The sequence below is a fragment of the Panulirus ornatus genome, chromosome 4, assembly GCF_036320965.1.
Source record: "Panulirus ornatus isolate Po-2019 chromosome 4, ASM3632096v1, whole genome shotgun sequence".
NCBI classification, from domain to species: domain Eukaryota; kingdom Metazoa; phylum Arthropoda; class Malacostraca; order Decapoda; family Palinuridae; genus Panulirus; species Panulirus ornatus.
In genome coordinates, this window is record NC_092227.1 from 30,822,270 (window position 1) to 30,829,769 (window position 7,500).

Consider the following 7,500-nt stretch of genomic DNA (forward strand, 5'->3'; position numbering starts at 1 on the left):
ACATCTCAACGTATACATATATATACACACTCAGACATATATATATATATACACATGTACATAATTCATACTGTCTGCCTTTATTCATCCCCGTCGCCACCTCGCCACACATGAAATGAAAACCCTCTCCCTCCGCATGTGCGCGAGGTAGCGCTAGGAAAAGACAACAAAGGCCACATTCGTTCACACTCAGTCTCTAGCTGCCATGTAATAATGCACCGAAACCACAGCTCCCTTTCCACATCCAGGCCCCACAGAACTTTCCATGGTTTACCCCAGACGCTTCACATGCCCTGGTTCAATCCATTGACAGCACTTCGACCCCGGTATACTACATCGTTCCAATTCACTCTATTCATTGCACGCCTTTCATCCTCCTGCATGTTCAGGCCCCGATCACTCAAAATCTTTTTCACTCCATCTTTCCACCTCCAATCTGGTCTCCCTCTTCTCCTCGTTCCCTCCACCTCTGACACATATATCCTCTTGGTCAATCTTTCCTCACTCATTCTCTCCATGTGACCAAACCATTTCAAAACACCCTCTTCTGCTCTCTCAACCACGCTCTTTTTATTTCCACACATCTCTCTTACTTACTCGATCAAACCACCTCACACCACACATTGTCCTCAAACATCTCATTTCCAGCACATCCACCCTCCTGCGCACAACTCTATCTATAGCCCACGCCTCGCAACCATATAACATTGTTGGAACCACTATTCCTTCAAACATACCCATTTTTGCTTTCCGAGATAAAGTTCTCTCCTTCCACACTTTCTTCATCGTTCCCAGAACCTTCGCCCCCTCCCCCACCATGTGACTCACTTTCGCTTAGATGGTTCCATCCGCTGTCAAAACCACTCCCAGATATCTAAAACACTTCATTTCCTCCAATTTTTCTTCATTCAAACTTACCTCCCAATTGACTTGTCTCTCCACCCTAATGAACCTAATAACCTTGCTCTTATTCACGTTTACTCTCAGCTTTCTTCTTTCACACACTTTACCAAACTCAGTCACCAGCCTCTGCAGTTTCTCACATGAATCAGCCACCAGCGCTGTATCATCAGCGAACAACTACTGACTCGCTTCCCAAGCTCTCTCATCCCCAACAGACTGCATACTTGCCCCTCTTTCCAAAACTCTTGCATTTACCTCCCTAACAACCCCATCCATAAACAAATTAAACAACCATGGAGACATCACACACCCCTGCCGCAAACCTACATTCACTGAGAACCAATCACTTTCCTCTCTTCCTACACGTACACATGCCTTACATCCTCGATAAAAACTTTTCACTGCTTCTAACAACTTGCCTCCCACACCATATATTCTTAATACCTTCCACAGAGCATCTCTATCAACTCTATCATATGCCTTCTCCAGATCCATAAATGCTACATACAAATCCATTTGCTTTTCTAAGTATTTCTCACATACATTCTTCAAAGCAAACACCTGATCCACACATCCTCTACCACTTCTGAAACCACACTGCTTTTGGCCAGATGTTCACCACACTGTAGGTAAACCATGGAATAGATAAGGTCACTGGATAGATAAGGTCACAGGATAGATAAGGTCACAGGATAGATAAGGTCACAGGATAGATAAGGTCACAGGATAGATAAGGTCACACAACTGGCTTCGGGTGTATTCCATGAGCCCCTAACTCCCCCCCCTCCAACTCAGCCTTGAATACACACCCTTTTTTTTTGAGGGGGAACAAAATTCGCCCCTCCCTCCCTCCCAAACCCTCCATCCCTCCATCCCTTCCTCCCTCCCTCCCTCCCTCCCTCCCAAACCCTATTATAATGTACCCTTATTTTTTTTTCTCTCTCCCCCCCGACTCTTCACCTCCCATTTGGAGGCTGGCTCCTTCCCTCTCTCTCTCCCTCTCTCGCCTTGTAGGAGGCCACCTCTCCAAAGATTAGTGTACTGGGAGTGAACTGGCTTCTTGTAGGGTTCTTGCCTCCCTTGGAGGCATGGAATACCTCCTTGTAGGGTTTCTTATGGTCCTCCAAACTCCCTCCTCTCCCCCTTCCAGAACATCCCACGCCCCTCTCACTACACCCTGCCTCCCTCCACCCTCCCACATCTCCCCCCTCCCTCACCCTTCCCTCCACATACCCTCCACATACCCTCCGCCTCCTCCATCTCCCGAAACCCACTTTCCCATTCTGCCCCTCCCACCACACGGGTCCTTCCTCCTCCCTTTCCACTCTCTCTCCCTCCCACCGCACCAGCAAGACGACTTATATATATATATATATATATATATATATATATATATATATATATATATATATATATATATATATATATATATATATTCCTATGAGTCCACGGGGGGAAAATGAAACACGATAAGTTGCCAAGTGCACTTTCGTGTCATAATCACATCATCAGGGGAGACACAAGAGAGAAATATAACAGTCAGTTGATATACATCGAAGTGACACACACACAAACACACACACACACGTACACACACACACACACACACACACACACACACACACACACACACACACACACACACACAGTCCACGGGGGGAAAATGAAACACGATAAGTTGCCAAGTGCACTTTCGTGTCATAATCACATCATCATCAGGGGAGACACAAGAGAGAAATATAACAGTCAGTTGATATACAACGAAGAGACGAAGCTAAGACGCCATTTGGTAAACAAGGGACTACAGGAAATTGTTTAGTTACTGTATCTCTTAGATACTGCCCTTTATCTAAGATACTGTTCAGTAAAGTAAATGGAAATAGATATAGGAATAAAAACGGATTATATATATATATATATATATATATATATATATATATATATATATATATATATATATATATATTTTTTTTTTTTTTTTTTTCTTTCAAACTATTCGCCATTTCCCGCGTTAGCGAGGTAGCGTTAAGAACAGAAGACTGGGCCTTGGAGGGAATATCCTCACCTGGTCCCCTTCTCTGTTCCTTGTTTTGGAAAATTAAAAAAAAAAACGAGAGGGGAAGATTTCCAGCCCCCCCTCAGCTCCCTCCCCTTTTAGTCGCCTTCTACGACACGCAGGGAATACGTGGGAAGTATTCTTTCTCCCCTATCCCCAGGGATATATATATATATATATATATATATATATATATATATATATATATATATATATATATATATATATATATATATGATGCGCACAAAAACAGGGACAGATGAGGGGTATGGGATGCTGAAGCTAATATCTCATGGGGATGTATGGGTGGATGTCCCCCCCCATTCCCTGTGGTAAGGGGTTGTGTAACACAGTCCCCCATTCCCTGTGGTAAGGGGTTGTGTAACACAACGCCCTGTTGTGATTTGGCTGGTTCGCCATGTTGTATTATCCGAGCTGGAGAGGGGGGGGGGATTTAAGAGGGGGGAGGGGGGGATGGTGGTATTGAATGGGGGGGAGGGGGATTTAAGAGGGGGGAGGGGGGGATGGTGGTATTGAATGGGGGGGGTTAGGATGGTGATGGGAATGGGAGGGGGGGTGCCTAGTGAAGGGGTGAAGGGGAGTCAGTGTTTTTGTGTGTGTGTGTGTGTGATAGTGTGTGTGTTCGTGTGTGTGTGTGTGTGTATGTGTGTTTGTGTGTGTGTGTGTGTGATAGTGTGTGTGTTCGTGTGTGTGTGTGTGTGTGTGTGTGTGTGTGTGTGTGTGTGTGTGTGTGTTCGTGTGTGTGTGTGTGTGTGTGTGTGTTGCGTAAACATGCCACTGTTGTTTGTGTACTGTCTATGTGACAGAGAGATAGACAGTACACAGAACACATTTTGTGGGAAGGGAAGGGGTGTTGGTCTATCTGTGTTGGAAGAGAGAGAGAGAGAGAGAGAGAGAGAGAGAGAGAGAGAGAGAGAGAGAGAGAGAGGAGGGGGGGAAGAGGAAGAGGGGGGGGTAGGTAAGGGTTAAGAGCTGGGGGGAGGGGGGAGGTCGGTTAGAAAAGGATGGTCGTGGAGAGAGAGAGAGAGAGAGAGAGAGAGAGAGAGAGAGAGAGAGAGAGAGAGAGAGAGAGAGGCATGGGAATGGGGGAAAAAAAAGTGACAGTGGGGGGGGAAGGGGGGGGGGGTGGTCGAACGTCATGCATAAGAATGGAGATTGGGTCCAGGCGTTGAACCAGTCTCTCTCTCTCTCTCTCTCTCTCTCTCTCTCTCTCTCTCTCTCTCTCTCCACGACCATCCTATTCTAACCGACCTCCCCCCAGCTCTAAACCCCTACCTAACCCCTCCCCTTCCACTTCCCCCCCTCCTCTCTCTCTCTCTCTCTCTCTCTCTCTCTCTCTCTCTCTCTCTCTCTCTCTCTCCACGACCATCCTTTTCTAACCGACCTCCCCCCAGCTCTAAACCCTTACCTACCCCCCCCTTCCTCTTCCCTCCTCTCTCTCTCTCTCTCTCTCTCTCTCTCTCTCTCTCTCTCTCTCTCTCTCTCTCTCCAGTGGACGTCATGAGCAGGATCGCCATAGATGCTTCAGTGTTTTGTACATAACAACAACCCACTTCCCCTTTCCCCCATTCCCCCATTCCCCCACACCCATCCCCTCGTCCCCCCTCACCCCTCCACCCCAGTGGTGCCGTGATAACAGCGTCTCCCACTGTGAAAATACATTGGAGACTCATCCCACCCCAGTGGTGTTGTCACAACAGTGTCTCCCACTGTAGTAATACTTTGGAGACTCATCCCACCCCAGTGGTGTTGTCACAACAGTGTCTCCCACTGTAGTAATACTTTGGAGACTCATCCCACCCCAGTGGTGTTGTCACAACAGTGTCTCCCACTGTAGTAATACTTTGGAGACTCATCCCACCCCAGTGGTGTTGTCACAACAGTGTCTCCCACTGTAGTAATACTTTGGAGACTCATCCCACCCCAGTGGTGTTGTCACAACAGTGTCTCCCACTGTAGTAATACTTTGGAGACTCATCCCACCCCAGTGGTGTTGTCACAACAGTGTCTTCCACTGTGAAAATACATTGGAGCCTCATCCCACCCCAGTGGTGTTGTTACAACAGTGTCTTCCACTGTGAAAATACTTCGGACACTCTCACCCTCCACCACAGTGGTGTTGTCACAATAGTGTCTCCCACTGTAGTAATACTTTGGAGACTCATCCCACCCCAGTGGTGTTGTCACAACAGTGTCTTCCACTGTGAAAATACTTTGGAGACTCTCACCCTCCACCACAGTGGTGTTGTCACAACAGTGTCTCCCACTGTAGTAATACTTTGGAGACTCATCCCACCCCAGTGGTGTTGTCACAACAGTGTCTCCTACTGTGAAAATACTTTGGAGACTCATCCCACCCCAGTGGTGTTGTCACAACAGTGTCTCCCACTGTGAAAATACATTGGAGCCTCTTTTCTATTATCCAGTTCCTCCCAGTCTTCATCGTCAGCAGTTCTACCCACTGAATTCACTTCACCCAATTAGCTGTTCTCCTCCCACTACCTCTCGTCCACAGTGTTCTCTCCCAAATGTCTTTGTTCTCCACCGTTCTTCTTGTGTTTGTTCTTTGTTCTCCCTTACGCCACTGGGGCGGACGCTGGCTGGCCGAAGTGTCGCCACTGCTTATCTCTTATCTTATCTTATCTTATCTTCTTATCTATTCAAAGCACCGCTCACCATCTTAAACCATACTTAATGGCTAAGGGAACTCCGTTTCCCAATTTATGTGAACACGGCATTCGTTGAGGTATGGGTGAGGTGGCCATATATATATATATATATATATATATATATATATATATATATATATATATATATATATATATATATATATGGCGTCCTAGCTTCGTCTCTTCGTTGTATATCAACTGACTTTTATATTTCTCTCTTGTGTCTCCCCTGATGATGATGTGATTATGACACGAAAGTGCACTTGGGAACTTGTCGTGTTTCATTTTCCCTCGTGGACTCATAGGAGTATATATATATATATATATATATATATATATATATATATATATATATATATATATATATAGTTAGGTCTTGGAGTGTGTGTGTGTGTGTGTGTCCAATTGTTCATTCAAAAAGGGGGGTGTGGGGGTGTGTGGGGGGGGTCATAATGAGGGATCTAATGATTATATTAAGACAAACCCACACGACGTGGGGGGGGGGGGGAGGGGGGACACACACACACACACACACACACACACACACACGCCCTCCTCCTTAGTCACATGTTGCCAGACGAACTCTCTCTCTCTCTCTCTCTCTCTCTCTCTCTCTCTCTCTCTCTCTCTCTCTCTCTCTCTCTCTCTCTCTCCTCTCCAGTGGTTGAACCAACTGTATATTGCCCAGTGGGGGGCTGTACCCGCGTCGACCAGGGAAGTCGACCCAATAGACTTCTGTCTTAAGGGGGGGGGGAGGGGGAGGGGGGGAGGGGGAGGGGAGGAGGGGGGTATAATAGACTGGCTCTCTGCCTTTAGGAGGGGGAAGGACCCCCCCACCCCCCTCACTCACCCCCCTCCCCATCCTCCCCTCCCCCTCCCTCCTTCTGCTTGGAGAGACCCCCCCAAAACCCCACCCTCACCCCCCCACCCTAAACCCCCTCCTCCTCCTCTCCCACAACCCACAACCACCCCCCCAAACCCCCCCCACAACCCCACCTTCCCCCCTTCCCACTCACCCCTCCTCTGCATCAGAGAGAGAGAGAGAGAGAGAGAGAGAGAGAGAGAGAGAGAGAGAGCCATGGGTCATGCACTACACACCCTCCACCCACTCACCCACCCACTCTCCACCCACCCACCCCCACCCCGCCAGTGGCTGTCATGCCCTTGCACCCCCCTCCCTCCCCCCTCCCCCTCCCCCCCCCGCGCGCCATTATCAGTAATTTAAACCCGTTTTCTTCCCTCAGCTTAAGCTGTGGCCAGTACCCGAAGCTGTGGGCGTCTCGGGCCCTGGCCTGGCCTGGCCTGGCCTGCTGGATATATTAGCTAGTAACAGAAGGTCGTTGTACACACACACACACACACACACACACACACACACACACACACACACACACACATACATACACACACACCAATGTATTGTGACACGTGATACCCCCCCCCCCCCCCAGCAGGACCCCGACCAGCGGGTGGGGAAGTGGGTGGAGCGGTGCTAAAGTGGGTGGAGAGAGGCTAGGGGTGGGTAGAGAGATGCTAGGTTGGGTGGTGAGATGCTGGGGTGGATAGGGAAGTGGGTGGAGCGATGCTAGGGTGGGTAGAGAGATGCTGGGGTGGGTGGAGAGATGCTAGGATGGGTGGAGAGATGCTGGGGTGGGTGGAGAGATGCTGTGGTGGATGGAGAAATGGTAGGGTGGGTGGGGAAGTTGGTGGAAAGAGGCTAGGGTGGGTGGGGCGATGCTAGGGTGGGTGGAGAGATGCTAGGTTGGGTGGAGAGATGCTGGGGTAGGTGGAGAGATGCTGGGGTGGGTGGAGAGATGCTGGGGTGGGTGGAGAAATGGTGGGGTGGGTGGG